Consider the following 16084-nt stretch of genomic DNA (forward strand, 5'->3'; position numbering starts at 1 on the left):
TTGATGAAAACCTGCTCCAGAGCGCTCAGGACCTCAGACTGGGGCGAAGGTTCACCTTCCAACAGGACAACGAGCCTAAGCACACAGCCAAGACAATGCAGGAGTTGCTTCGTGACAAGTCTCTTAATGTCCTTGAGTGGCCCAGCCAGAGCCCAGGGTTGAACCCGATTGAACATCTCTGGAGAGACCTGAAAATAGCTGTGCAGCTACGCTCTCCATCCAAGCTGACAGAGCTTGAGAGGATCTGCAGAGAAGAATGGGAGTAACCCAAATACAGGTATGCCATGCTTGAAAACTCAATGCTGTAATCGCTGCCCTAAGGTGCTTCAACAAGTACTGAGTAAAGGGTCTGAATACTTATGTAAATGTGATTAAAAAATATATATATATATATATAAATTAGCAAACATTTCTAAAGACCTGTTTTTGCTTTGTCATTATGGGGTATTGTGTGTAGATTTTTTGAAATGCAATACATTTTAGAATAAGGCTGTAACGTAACACAATTTGGAAAAAGTCAAGGTGTCTGAATACTTTCTGAAGGCACTGTAAATAGCACTTTTCAGTAATGCTCAAAGCATGCTATTCCATGAGCGCAGCGTTTATTTTTCAACTCGAATCAATGAGCCCAATCAGTCCTCCATGACAACAAATCATAAACAAGAGAGTAGAGCTGGCTAATAAGTCCCTAGTTTTGGGGTTATGCTCAGCTAAAACAATTTGGCTAATCTATACCTCCATATTTCTAGTCACCTCATGCAAGTGAGCAACCTTCTAGAAAGCTCGCTAGCAAAACGGCTAATTTCAAAGTGGTCTAACCATACAAACAACTCATTTTCTATTGTAAACATCTTTGCTGCTGACTAAATAACACACAGTTACATCTGTAACATTCTGACATTAACAAATACATTAGAAAATAACAAATAGATGTATGTATTTATACCCGAAAGGAAACTCAGATCAGACATCAATAGAACACACAGATCGTATAATCAACATTTAGATAAATGAACAGCATATTGCATACTGGTACATATGATGTTTCTGTATTATTATTTCGTTATCATTATTAATGCACTTTTAATTCTATCACACTCACCGTATATTTTTTTATTCCATATTTGTTTTATTTTGAGCTGAGAGAACAAAACATCACCATGATGCTGTGCATGGCTGCTCCTCTTGTGGAGCTGAACTACAAGTGGAAGATGGTCATGACCTGTGCCCGACCTTCCGAGGCATTGTTCACCTGTGAAAGGCCCTCTCTTACCCCTGCATTATTTGTGCCATCCTGCCCGTGGAGGAGTGAAGCATGGCTAGCCAGAGTTGAGGGCCTGGTTTTCACAGATAATTTACCAGCGTCCGGCATTGTTTGCCAGGACCCTTTCCAGGGCCACCAAAATAGGGAAAACTCATGAAACCGATGGCGGCCTTTATTGAACAGGATGAGGACTCAGACAACATGGCTAGGGAACTGCCAACTGGTATTGTGGACCCATTCAACATCAACGCTAAGGATGGTCAGAGGAGTCATTCCAAGGCTCTGATCACAGTCAGAAGAAAGCTCTGCCTCACTACATGCTGTCCTGCGTGCGGCCTTAGCTAGGCTAGAGCTAAATGATCCTCAAGCCACAGCACCTGAAGGTGTGCCAAATTCACCAGCTTTTCTTACAGGGTTTCAGAGATGCTTGGCAGACCGGCGTGTTCTTGCCCACCACGGCAAGGATAGTTAGACTCCATCTGCCATGCGCGAAGCAAAACACAATGGGCTCTACTATATGCCTAAGGTGGATGAATGCACAGCAGAGCTGATGATCTCCCTAGATGAAGTCCTGAAGTATGACGCCCGCTGCCCCAGACCTCAGTGCAGGTCCACTGATTAACTACTGTCATGGGTCTACAACACAGCAGCCTGCATGGCCCGTATTGGGAATTCTCTCTCAGTGCTCATGCTAGAAAAGAAAAAGATGCTCCAGCCAGTGCACACAGACCTGAACCTCTGCAACCTGAATGACGCGTTTGTGACTCGTCGGCAGGCCTGATTCGCTCAAGCCACCATATCCGACCACTCCAGACGGACGCTGAGAAAGCTCCCAGTGGTCCCTGGACAGCTCTTCCGCCCCTTGACCGAGCGGGCCATCAAACGTAGAAAACAGCCGAGTCAGGCCAGAAACAAGGCATCACAGAGTTGTGGCAGAGGGAGGCCTGATGTGGGTGAACCATGCCGCTCTCACTACACACACACCTGGCCCTATCACCAGCCTAACGCAGGTGCTTGCCAGACCCAGATGGTGATGCAGCCACAGACACTGGTAGGGGTAGAAGCTATGGCGGTGGTCGGCCAGTTTACCAAACAGCAGCAGCTGACCTACTGGGCATCTCACTCCTCAGGCGCATGTGTAGTAATGAACCTTTCAAGGGTACAAGCTGCTGTTCCGACACTGACCCCCACCATTCTCAGGGGTCAGAATGACCACAGACCTCCTGAAAGCTTGCACCCTCAACCAGAATATTACATCTCTCCTGAAGAAGAGTGCGGTCACAAGATTAAAAGCATCATAACAGATTTTACTTAATAACCTGTTATGGCTGCACGCTGAATATTGAAAAAACTGGAAAATGTGTGCACATTTTCAAATGGCCTCCTAAGAAACTTTTTATTTTCCAATATGCATATATTTACTACTGTTGGATAGATAACAGTCTGTAGTTTCTAAAAAGGTTTGAATTGTTTCTCTAAGTCGAACAGAAATATTTTTACAGCCATTTTCCCAGCCGAATTGAGTTTCCCAAAATGCGATGTGTCTCTTTAAGACCTTCTCTATAAAAGGCCATTTGACTTGGGACCATATAAACACGTCAGAGGCGTTCGTCAGACTGTAATGCGGAAGTGAGAATTGAAAGGAGTCGAATATCTCGTCCCTGGACTGAATAACACAACTTCTTGTGAGACCTGCGCAGTTAAAATAAAAATCCGGGCGCGAAGGATAATTTGATCTCGGCTTCTGGAACAAGGTAGATAACGTTGAATATGATGCCTGACTACGATATTATTTGCTACATGTCACAAAATCATCCTAAAGTATGTTTTTTCAATATACTTTAATTATATTATTGCAATTTATTCTGGACTTTAGATGTGAAACGACGGAAGAATTTTTTGAAGAAACGCTTTCTGGCGCAGCAATGCTATCGTGCTAGCTAACCAAAGAGGGAAATAATTCGTTCTGGAACCCAACTAAAGACTCTACTGGACATTGGACCCCGTTACAACATTCTGATGGAGTACCAAGAAAGATAAGACCCAATTTGGGATGCTTTTTCATATATATGTCGAACTGTTGAATGCTAACTCTGCTAACTGTGCTAGGCTAGCGCTTGACTAGAATCAATGCTGCCTTATGCTAGCTTATGATGTTAGCTAATATAACGATATATTGTGTTTTCGCTGTAAAACACTTCAAAAATCGGAAATGTTGTCTGTATTCACAAGATATCTGTCTTTCATTAGTTATCCACCATATGTTTTTCTGAAATGTTTTATGAGGTGTAATTAGTAGCCGACGTTGGTGTATGTATTTTCTCTGGCTACTCCCGGCTGGATTCAGACTCAAGCTATGTATTAGCATTTTTGGGTAGCATCAATGTAAAACTGATTTATAGCTAAAATATGCACTTTTTATGAACAAAACATAGATTTATTGTGTAACATGTTATATGACTGTCATCTGAGGTCGTTTTTTCTGGGCTCTTTAGGTTGGTTTTAGTTTATTTCGGTTGGTTGTGCATGCTACTTCAATCATAATTCATACTTCATAATCATAATTCATACGTGTCTGTCCACTTTTGTATTTGGTGGTGAGCTAACATAAATATATGTGGTGTTTTCTCTGTAAAACATTTAAAAAATCGGACATGTTGGCTGGATTGACAAGATGTTTATCTTTCAAATGCTGTATTGGACTAATGTGTAAAAGTTAAATATTTTTAAAAAATAGATTTTGAATTTCGCGCCCTGCAGGGGTGTCATTTTCGGTCCGAGGTCGGGCTTGCACGCCAAACAGGTTAACCTATTTCCTGGTTCCAAGAAAGACAGAGGCTTCCGTCCAGTTCTGGATTTAAAACGGTTCAATGTTTTCCTAAAAGTTCTCCCCTTCCACATGTTGCGGATGGTTGACCGTAGCCCCAGGGGAATGGTTCACGTCCCTGGACTTAAAGAATGCTTACTTTCACATTCCTGTGTTACCTGAACACAGTTTCCTGTGATTCGCCTTCCAAGCCCAGCCATACCAGTTCTCGTTATTACTCTTGGGCCTCTCCCTGGCTCCCTGGCTCCAAGATGCTTGAGTGCAGCCCTGAGCTTCCTCCAGCTAGAGGGGATCAAGATCCTTCCTTACCTCAGTGACTGGCACATCTGCGCCCCCTCTCGCTAGTGTGCGGTCGAGAGCACAATACTGACACTGACCCACGTCACCGCACTGGATCTTACCTTGAACAACGAAAACAGCAACTTCACATTTATGCCAAAGGTCACCTTAATTGTCATGACTCTGAACTCCCACACCATGAGGTCCTGTATAACCCCTCAGGGCATGGACAGCATTTTTCTTCTCCTGCAACAATTTCAGTTCAACGCATTGGTGAAAATACGAACGTTCCTACAACTGATGGGCTTGCTCGAGGAGGCCTCCATTTTACCCAGTCTGTGCTCTGAGTTCCCATTTGTCTAAAATGCACCAAAAGTAATATGTTACCGCCGACGTGGCATACTGCATACGTTTTTACTAAACAGTACATGCTAAACAGTATATAGCACAATTAGTACACAGTATGCATTTCGGACATGGCCTCTGTCTGTCTGTCTGTCTGTCTCTGTGTGTGTGTGTGTTGTGCATGTCAGCACTAGCATGAAGAACTCACACATAACAGAGAAAATGTCTATTCTGTCTATTTTCTGCTGGCTTTAAATTCTTTAAAGGCCCAGTGCAGTAAAAAACATGACTGCCTGTGTTTCATATATCAACTCACTGGCTAGTTTATTAGGTACATCACACTGTTCACAAAAATGGATTGTGGCCGTGGCTTGCTATATAAAGCAGACAGACAGGTATCGAGACATTCAGTTACTGTTCGATTGAACGTTAGAATGGGCAAAACGGGTCTCCCGACGGGCGCAGCCATCTAAGGCAATGCATCGCAGTACTAGAGGCATTTTTATAGACCCGGGTTGACCTCGGTCGCCAGTTGAACGGTGTTTCCTCTGAAACATTGGTGCGGCAGGCTTCCAGGTTAGGCTGGCGTGTGTTAAGGAGCACGATTAGGCAGGTCATGTTTCGGAGGACGCATGACTTCACCTTCGCCTCTGTCACGACTTCGACCGAGGCAGGCTCTCCTTCCCGTTCGGGTGGCGTTCGGCGGTCGTCGTCACCGGCCTATTAGCTGCCACTGATCCTTTTCTCCCCCTCCCTATGTGTTTATTGGGCGCACCTGTTTTGTATGAGGGTTAATTAGTTGGGCTTATTTAATCAGCCGGCATACACGTTTCTTTGTGCGGGATTGTTTGTTTGTAAGTGGTGGTGTTTGTTTCGTGCATCGTGTTTGATGTACTGTTTTCGTATTCCCCGTGTCTGGGGTTGTTGAAGTGGTCACCCAGTGTGTTAGTTGGGTGGCCTAGTTTTCTTCATGTTCATTAAAGAACATTTGGTTATTGCACCTGCTGTTGCCTGCGCTTGACTTCCACTCCGACACCCAGGCCTTACAGAATCCCGCACCATCTGATATGGAGTCAGCAGGAGCAGCGGCCAACCCTCTCCCATCGATGGAGGAACAGGTGTTCCATCACACCACGGTTATCCACCGTATTGGATCAGCGATGGAGTCAATAATGGAACGTATGGATCGATGGGAGAGGAGTGGTTTCCTCTCTCCACCTTCGGCTCCTCCAGCCCAGGACTCTCCATCCCTCGGCTCCAGCGCTCTCCATCTGACACTCCCGAGGGATTATGATGGATCGGCGGCGGGGTGCCAGGGGTTCCTACTCCAACTGGATCTGTACCTTGCCACCGTAAGACCCACTCCCTCGGGAGCGGAGAGGGTGAGTGTCCTCGTCTCCTGCCTCACGGGTCGTGCTCTGGAGTGGGCAAACGCAGTCTGGAATGGCCCAGACTCAGCGAAGGAGCACTACCCAGAGTTCACCCGCCGTTTTCGGGCCGTATTTGACCATCCTCCAGAGGGCCGAGCGGCGGGAGAACGACTGTTCCACCTTAGGTAGGAGAAGAGGAGCGCCCAGGATTACGCGCTGGAGTTCCGGACCCTGGCTGCAGGATCTGGGTGGAACGACAGGGCCCTTATTGATCACTACCGGTGTAGTCTCCGGGAGGACGTCCGCAGGGAGCTAGCATGTCGGGACACCGCTCTTTCCCTGGATGAGCTGATTGACATGTCTATCCGTCTGGACAATCTGCTGGCTGCCCGCGGGCGTTCTGAGAGGGTCCTGTACGTTCCACCACCCAGCCCCTCCGCTCCTATTCCGATGGAGGTGGGAGGGGCTGGGCAGAGGGGTACCGGAGGAGGAAGCTCTCCCTGCACCAGCTGTGGTCGGAGAGGACACACGGCCAATCGGTGCTGGGGGGGTCCGTCTGGGAGTCGAGATGGCAGGCGGAACACTTCTCGATCACCCCAGGTGAGTCAGCACCAAACTCACCCAGAACCCCCTGTTAGTCACATGTTTGTCTTGATTTTTTTCCTTAAATTTTTCCCCTCTTCCCAGCATAGGGCGCTAGTCGATTCAGGCGCAGCTGGGAATTTTATGGATCGCGGACTCGCTCTTAGGTTAAGGGTTCCGCTTGTGCCGATAGATTCTCCCTTTCCCGTGCACTCCCTAGATAGCCGGCCATTAGGGTCAGGGGTGGTCAGGGAGACCACGGTTCCCCTGGACATGGTGACGCAGGGGAATCATAAGGAGCGTATTAGCTTTTATATTATTGATTCGCCTGCGTTTCCGGTGGTACTAGGGATTCCCTGGCTGGCCCGGCACAATCCTAAAATTTCGTGGAAACAGGGGGTTCTCCAGGGGTGGTCAAAGGAGTGTTCTGGAAGGTGTTTGGGAGTTTCCATCGGTGCCACGTCGGTGGAGAGTCCAGACCAGGGTTCCACGGTGTGCATTCCCTCCGAGTATGCCGATTTGGCAATCGCTTTCAGTAAAAAGAAAGCGACTAAATTACCACCTTATCGACCGGGAAGGGATTGTGCGATAGATCTCCAGGTAGACGCTGCGCTTCCCAAGAGTCACGTGTACCCATTGTCCCAAGAGGAGACGGTGGCTATGGAGACATATGTCACTGAGTCTCTGGGACAGGGGTACATTCGGTCCTCCATCTCACCCGCCTCCTCGAGTTTCTTTTTTGTGAAGAAAAAGGAGGGAGGTTTGCGTCCGTGTATTGATTATAGAGGTCTAAATGCCATCACAGTGGGGTTTAGTTACCCACTACCTCTGATTGCTACGGCAATGGAATCATTTCACGGAGCGCAGTTCTTCACAAAATTGGATCTCAGGAGCGCGTATAATCTGGTGCGTATTCGGAGGGGAGACGAGTGGAAAACCGCATTTAGTACCACATCTGGCCATTATGAGTACTGCGTCATGCCGTATGGGTTAAAGAATGCTCCAGCCGTTTTCCAATCCTTTGTAGACGATATTCTCAGGGACCTGCACGGGCAGGGAGTGGTTGTTTATATCGATGACATTCTGATCTACTCAGCCACTTACGCCGCGCATGTGTCTCTGGTACGCAAGGTGCTTGGTAGACTGCTGGAGCATGACCTATATGTCAAGGCTGAGAAGTGTGAGTTCTCCAAACGAGCCGTCTCTTTTCTGGGTTATCACATTTCCACCTCGGGCGTGGTGGTAGGGAGTGACCGCATTAAGGCCGTGCGTAATTGGCCGACTCCGACCACGGTAAAAGAAGTGCAGCGGTTTTTGGGTTTTTCCAACTACTACCGGAGGTTTATCCGGGGTTTTGGCCAGGTGGCAGCTCCTATTACCTCACTGCTGAAGGGGGGTCCGGTGCGTTTGCAGTGGTCAGCAAAAGCGGACGGAGCTTTCAACAGGTTGAAGGCGCTGTTCACGGATGCGCCCGTGTTGGCACATCCGGATCCCTCTCTAGCATTCATAGTGGAGGTGGACGCGTCCGAGGCTGGGGTAGGTGCCGTGCTATCACAGCGCTCTGGTACGCCACCAAAACTCCACCCCTGTGCTTTCTTCTCGAAGAAGCTCAGCCCAGCGGAGCGTAACTATGATGTGGGGGACCGGGAGTTGTTAGCAGTGGTCAGTGCCCTGAAGGTGTGGAGACACTGGCTTGAGGGGGCTAAGCACCCTTTTCTCATCTGGACCGACCACCAGAATCTGGAGTATATTCGGGCAGCCAGGAGACTGAATCCACGTCAAGCAAGGTGGGCCATGTTCTTTACCCGATTCCAGTTTACCTTAACGTATAGACCGGGCTCCCAGAACGTAAAGGCGGATGCACTGTCCCGTTTTTACGACTCGGACGATCGGCCCACTGAACCCACTCCCATCCTTCCCGCCTCTAGGCTGATAGCACCAGTGGTGTGGGAAGTGGACTCGGACATCGAGCGGGCGTTACGGGCGGAACCCGCTCCTCCTCAGTGTCCGGTGGGGCGGAAGTACGTGCCGCTTGGTGTCCGGGACAAATTGATTCGGTGGGCTCATGTTCTACCCTCCTCGGGTCACCCTGGGGTGAGGAGGACAGTGGGGAGCCTTCGGGGAAGGTATTGGTGACCTACCTTGGCAAGAGACGTTAGGGTTTATGTTTCCTCCTGTTCGGTATGCGCCCAGAGTAAGGCTCCTAGGCACCTTCCTAGAGGGAAGTTACAACCCCTCCCCGTTCCACAACGGCCTTGGTCGCACCTGTCCGTAGATTTTCTGACCGATCTTCCCCCGTCTCAGGGGAACACTACGGTACTGGTGATTGTAGATCGGTTCTCGAAGTCCTGTCGTCTCCTTCCGTTGCCCGGTATGCCTACAGCCCTACAGACTGCGGAGGCATTATTCACCCACGTCTTCCGGCACTACGGGGTGCCGGAGGACATTGTTTCTGATCGGGGTCCCCAATTCACGTCCCGAGTATGGAGGGCGTTTATGGAGCGGTTGGGGGTCTCGGTCAGCCTTACCTCCGGTTATCACCCTGAGAGTAATGGGCAGGTGGAGAGAGTGAACCAGGAGGTGGGTAGGTTTCTGCGGTCGTATTGTCAGGACCGGCCAGGGGAGTGGGCGAGATACATTCCCTGGGCCGAAATGGCCCAGAACTCACTACGCCACTCCTCTACTAACGTGTCCCCCTTTCAGTGTGTATTGGGGTACCAGCCGGTCCTGGCACCATTGCATCCGAGCCAGACCGAGGCTCCTGCGGTGGAGGAATGGGTGCAGCGCTCCAAGGAGACATGGAGAGCCGTCCAGGAATCACTTCAACAAGCTAGTGGACGGCAGAAGAGGAGTGCTGATCGCCACCGCAGTGAGGCCCCCGTGTTTGTACCGGTGGACAGGGTCTGGCTCTCGACCCGAAACCTGCCCCTCCGCTTGCCCTGCCGGAAGCTGGGTCCGCAGTGTGTAGGGCCCTTCAAAGTCCTGAGGAGAATAAACGAGGTGTGTTATCGATTACAACTCCCTTCCTATTATCGTATTAACCCCTCGTTTCATGTGTCTCTCCTCAGGCCGGTGGTAGCTGGTCCCCTGCAGGACGGTGAGGTACCGGAGGTCCCTCCTCCCCCTCTGGACATCGAGGGGTCCCCGGCGTACACGATACGGGCCATTCTGGACTCGAGACGCCGGGTGAGGGGCCTGCAGTACCTCGTGGACTGGGAGGGGTACGGTCCGGAGGAGAGGTGCTGGGTACCGGTGGGGGACATTTTGGATCCGTCTATGCTGAGGGATTTCCATCGCCTCCATCCGGATCGCCCTGCACCTCGTCCTCCGGGTCGACCTCGAGGCCGGTGTCGGCGCGCTGCGGGAGCCGCGCGTCAGAGGGGGGGTACTGTCACGACTTCGACCGAGGCAGGCTCTCCTTCCCGTTCGGGTGGCGTTCGGCGGTCATCGTCACCGGCTTATTAGCTGCCACTGATCCTTTTCTCCCCCTCCCTATGTGTTTATTGGGCGCACCTGTTTTGTATGAGGGTTAATTAGTTGGGCTTATTTAATCAGCCGGCATACACGTTTCTTTGTGCGGGATTGTTTGTTTGTAAGTGGTGGTGTTTGTTTCGTGCATCGTGTTTGATGTACTGTTTTCGTATTCCCCGTGTCTGGGGTTGTTGAAGTGGTCACCCAGTGTGTTAGTTGGGTGGCCTAGTTTTCTTCATGTTCATTAAAGAACATTTGGTTATTGCACCTGCTGTTGCCTGCGCTTGACTTCCACTCCGACACCCAGGCCTTACAGCCTCTCCCAAGCCTGTTGGGGAGTTGCAGCGATGAGACAAGATCGTAAATGAAATTGGGAGAAAAAAGGGGTTAAAATACACAAAATATATATACAGTTGAAGTCAGAAGTTTACATACACCTTAGCCAATTACATTTAAACTCAGTTTTTCACATTTCCTGACATTTAATCTGAGTAAAATTTCCCTGTCTTAGGTCAGATAGGATCACCACTTTATTTTAAGAATGTGAAAATGTCAGAATAATAGTAGAGAGAATGATTTATTTAAGCTTTTATTTATTTATTCATATTCCCAGTGGGTCAGAAGTTTACATACACTTAATTAGTATTTGGTAGCATTGCCTTTAAGTTGTTTAACTTGGGTCAAACGTTTCGGGTAGCCTTCCACAAGCTTCCCACAATAAGTTGGGTGAATTTTGGCCCATTCCTCCTGACAGAGCTGGTGTACCTGAGTCATTTTGTAGGCCTCCTTGCTCGCACATGCTTTTTCATTTCTGCCCACAAATTTTCTATAGTATTGAGTTCAGGGCTTTGTGATGGCCACTCCAATACCTTGACTTTGTTGTCCTTAAGCCATTTTGCCACAACTTTGGAAGTATGCTTGCGGTCATTGTCCATTTGGAAGACCCATTTGAGACCACGCTTTAACTTCCTGACTGATGTCTTGAGATGTTGCTTCCAAATATCCACATCATTTTCCTACGTCATGATGCCATCTATTTTGTGAAGTGCACCAGTCCCTCCTGCAGCAATGCACCCCCACAACATGATGCTGCCACCCCCGTGCTTCATGGTTGGGATGGTGTTCTTCGGCTTGCAAGCGTCCCCCTTTTTCCTCCAAACACAACGATGGTCATTATGGCCAAACAGTTCTATGTTTGTTTCATCAGACCAGAGGACATTTCTCCAAAAAGTACGATCTTTGTCCCCATGTGCAGTTGCAAACCGTAGTCTGGCTTTTTTATGGCGGTTTTGGAGCAGTGGCTTCTTCCTTGCTGAGCTGCCTTTCAGGTTATGTCGATATAGGACTCGTTTTACTGTGGATATAAATACTTTTGTACATGTTTCCTCCAGAATCTTCACAAGGTCCTTTGCTGTTGTTCTGAGATTGATCTGCATTCTTCGCACCAAAGTACGTTCATCTCTAGGAACGTGTCTCCTTCCTGAGCGGTATGACGGTTGTGTGGTCCCATGGTGTTTATACTTGCGTACTATTGTTTGGAAAGATGAATGCGGTACCTTCAGCCATTTGGAAATTTCTCCCAAGGATGAACCAGACTTGTGGAGGTGTACAATTTGTTTTCTAAGATCTTGGCTGATTTCTTTTGATTTTCCCATGATGTCAAGCAAAGAGGCACTGAGTTTGAAGGTAAGTCTTGAAATACATCCACAGGTACCCCTCCAATTCACTCAAATGATGTCAATTAGTCTATCAGAATCTTCTAAAGCCATGACATCATTTTCTATAATTTTCCAAGCTTTTTAAAGGCACAGTCAACTAAGTGTCTGTAAACAATTGTTGTAAAAATTACTTGTGTCATGCACAAAGTAGATGTCCTAACCCACTTGCCAAAACAATAGTTTGTTAACAAGGAATTTGTGGAGTGGTTGAAAAACAATTTTTAATGACTCCAACCTAAGTGTATGTAAACTTCCAACTTCAACTGTATATAATAGTAATGGGCAAAAAAAGTGACCTAAGCCACTGAGTATGGTGTGATCGTCGGTGCCTGGCGAGCCGGATCCAGTATCTCAGATATGGCTGCCCTTCTGGGCTTTTCATGCATGACAGTGTCTAGGGTTTGCCAATAATGGTGCGACAAACAAAAAATGTCCAGTCAGATGTAGTCCTGTGGGGGCGAAAACAGCATGTTGATGAGAGAGGTCAAAGAAGAATGGCAAGTATTGTGCAAGCCAACAGGTGGGCCACAAACAGACAAGTAGCGGCGCAGTACAACAGTGGTGTGCAGAACGGCATTTTGGAACGCACAACTCGTCGATCCTTGTTATGGAACAGCTATTGCAGCAGATGACCACACATCAGGTAAAAACAAGTAGAGGCTCCAGTGGGCACGTGATCAATAATTCTGGACAATTGAGGAGTGGTCCGACGAATCCAGGTTTATGTTCTGCCATGCTGATGGCAGTGTCAGGATTTGGAGTAAGCAGAATTTGTCCATGGACCCATCCTGCCTGGTACAGGCTGGTGGCGGTGGTGTATCAATCCATCAATCAAATGTATTTATAAAGCCTTTCATACATCAGCTGATGTCACAAAGTGCTGTACAGATACCCAGCCTAAAACCCCAAACAGCAAGCAATGCAGTTTTAGAAGCACGTTGGCTTGGAAAAACTCCCTAGAATGGCTAGAACCCCGGATGAAACCTAGAGAGGAACCAGGCTATGAGGAGTGGCCAGTCCTCTTCTGGCTGTGCCGGGTGGAGATTATAACAGAACATGGCCAAGATGTTCAAATGTTCATTAATGACCAGCAGGGTCAAATAATAATAATCATAGTGGTTGTCGAGGGTGCAACAGGTCAGCAACTCAGGAGTAAATGTCAGTTGGCTTTTCATAGCTGATCATTCAGAGTGTCTCTACCGCTGTCTCTAGAGAGTTGAAAACAGCAGGTCTGGGACAGGTAGCATGTCCGGTGAACAGGTCAGGGTTCCATAGCCGCAGGCAGAACAGTTGAAACTGGAGCAGCAGCACAGCCAGGTGGACTGGGGACAGCAAGGAGTCATCAGGCCAGGTAGTCCTGAAGCATGGTCCTAGGGCTCAGGTCCTCAGAGAGAGAGAAAGAAAGAGAGAGAGAGAAAGAGAGAATTAGAGAGCGTACTTAAATTCACACAGGACACCGGATAAGACAGGAGAAATACTCCAGATATAACAGACTGACCCTAGCCCCCTGACACATAAACTAATGCAGCATAAATACTGGAGGCTGAGACAGGAGGGGTCAGGGGACGCTGTGACCCCATCAGACGATACCCCCGGACAGGGCAAAACAGGCAGGATATAACCCCACCCACTTTGCCAATGCACAGCCTCCACACCACTAGAGGGATATCTTCAACCACCAACTTACCATCCTGAGGCCGAGTATAGCCCACAAAGATCTCCCCCACAGCACAACCCAAGGGAGGTCCGTGGCATGGGGAATGATTTCCTGGCACACGTTTATATCCCTTGATACCAATTGAGCAACGAAAGTTTCCGACACCCTGTAGAATCCATTCCCTGAATAATTCAGGCTGTTTTGGATGCAAAGGGGGGTCCAATCCATACTAGGGGAGTGTTCCTAATAACCTGGCCAGGTCACAATATGAGGTTGGAATAACACTGTGAAATTGTGAAAGTGACAATAATGGCCCTTTAGTGTATGACCTGGTTGGGATGGAGGTTTAATAGACCGATAAGAAAGAGCGTTCCAAACTTCTCTGCCAATAACAACTCTTTTTTAGTTTTCCCCTACCCACTCAGACCACTCCCAGACAGTGCTAGCAAAATTCTTGCTTGAGAAATTTCCCTTTGCTAAGAAGCTATTTTGACAATTTTATTTTAAATCAATCACAGTGAGGTACTTAATTGTTACCCAGAAATGATTTGATATTGAGATAAAAATGGCTGCATTGGACCTTTAATGCTACATCAATGGATTCAGTATTTAATCCCCTCTCCCTCTCTCTTTCTCTATCTCTCCCTTCCCTTTCCACCCCTCCTCCCCTCTTTCTCCCTTAGGTTTCAGTGTCTCTCAGTCATGTCCCTGTTTAAGCATTTTTTTGGATGCAGAGTGGGTTATGTGGGCCATGATGTGGGTGCAGGGCTAAAAGAGCAGCCAACATTAAAAACACAGTTAGGGAGAGAACCCTGCTTTAGCTCAACATCACTGCTGTGACAAACACACAGTCCTGAGCCAAAGAGAGCCCTTAACGTGTGTTCCTGTGTGCGTGTGGCTCATAGATATTTAGGTCTTATTCATCCTCCACATATTGCCTGTATGCTAGCACAGCCCAGTGGCCACCCAGTGTCTCAACAGCAGAATTCCATAATGACTCCACACATACAGTAGTTGTTGGCCTATAAATAGCCTTTCAGTCTAACTAGCTTAGAAATAATACCATAATTAAGGATGCATCTGAGGAGGGTTTGACCAGCTTCTGCAGCTCATCCGCCATTGAGGTAAACATGAAATATGTAACTTCCATACTGGGAGTAGGCCAATGATGAGATACACTTCAGCCAGCTGATTCACGACCAACTGTAGACTAGCTTACTCAGACAACAACCAGCCCCAAGATACAACCAAAAGGCGCTATTATTCCTGATGTTGTTTGACCTCTGACGTCCCAACTCAGCCTGCCCAGTGGGTTACACACTCGCGTCCCCCGCGACCAGCTCGTACATAAAACATCCTCCATTCAGGGTGCAAAGATGTCGGTTTTCTCCTTTACTATACTGAACAAAAGTATAAACGCAACATGTAAAGTGTCGATCCCATTTTTCATGAGCTGAAATAAAAGATTAAGGAAATAATCCACACGCACAAAAAGCTTATTTGTCTAACATTCCGTGCACAAATGTGTTTAAACCCCTTTTAGTGAGCATTACACCTTTGCCAAGATAATCCATCCACCAGACAGGTGTGTCATATCAAGAAGCTGATTAAACAGCATGATCATTACACAGTTGCACCTTGTGCTGGGGACAATAAAAGACCAATGTAAAATGTGCAGTTTTGTCACACAACACAATGCCACAAGTTTTTTTTTTTACCTCCTTTTTCTTCCCAATTACAATCTTGTGTCATTGCTGCAACTATCCCAAAGGGCTCGGGAGAGGCGAAGGTTGAGTCATGCATCCTCCGAAACATGACCCGCCAAACCGCGCTTCTTTACATCCGCCCGCTTAACCCGGAAGACAGCTGCACCAATGTGCAAGAGGAAACACTGTTTAACTGATGACTGAAGTCAGCCTGCAGGAACCCGGGCCGCCAGAAGGACTCGCTAGAGCGCGATGAGCCAAGTAAAGCCCCCCTGGCCAAATCCTCCCTTAACCCGACCCAATTGTGCATGGCCCTATGGGACTCCCGGTCACAACTGGTTGTGACACAGCCTGGGATCAAACCCGGGTCTGTAGTGACACCTCAGGCACTGCGATGCAGTACTTTAAACCACTTCGCCACTCAATGTCTCAAGTTTTGAGGGAGTGTGTAATTGGCATGGTGCCTGCAGGAATTGGCATGATGCCTGCACGTCGTGTGGGCGAGCTGTTTGCAGATGTCAACGTTGTGAACAGAGTGCCTCATGATTGTGGTGGGGTTATGGTATGGACAGGCATAAGCTACGGATAACGAACACGATTGCATTTTATCGATGGTAATTTGAATTCACAGAGATACCGTGAATAGATACTGAGGCCCATTGTCGTGCCATTCATCCGCCTCCATCACCTCATGTTTCAGCATGATAATGCACAGACCCATGTCGCAAGGATCTGTACACAATTCCTGGAAGCTGAAATGTCCCAGTTTGTCCATGGGCTGCATACTCACCAGACATGTCACCCATTGAGCATGTTTGGGATGCTCTGGATTGACGTGTACGAAAGCGTGTTCCAGTTCCCGACA

Source organism: Salvelinus fontinalis, chromosome 12 (assembly GCF_029448725.1).
Source record: "Salvelinus fontinalis isolate EN_2023a chromosome 12, ASM2944872v1, whole genome shotgun sequence".
NCBI lineage: Eukaryota > Metazoa > Chordata > Actinopteri > Salmoniformes > Salmonidae > Salvelinus > Salvelinus fontinalis.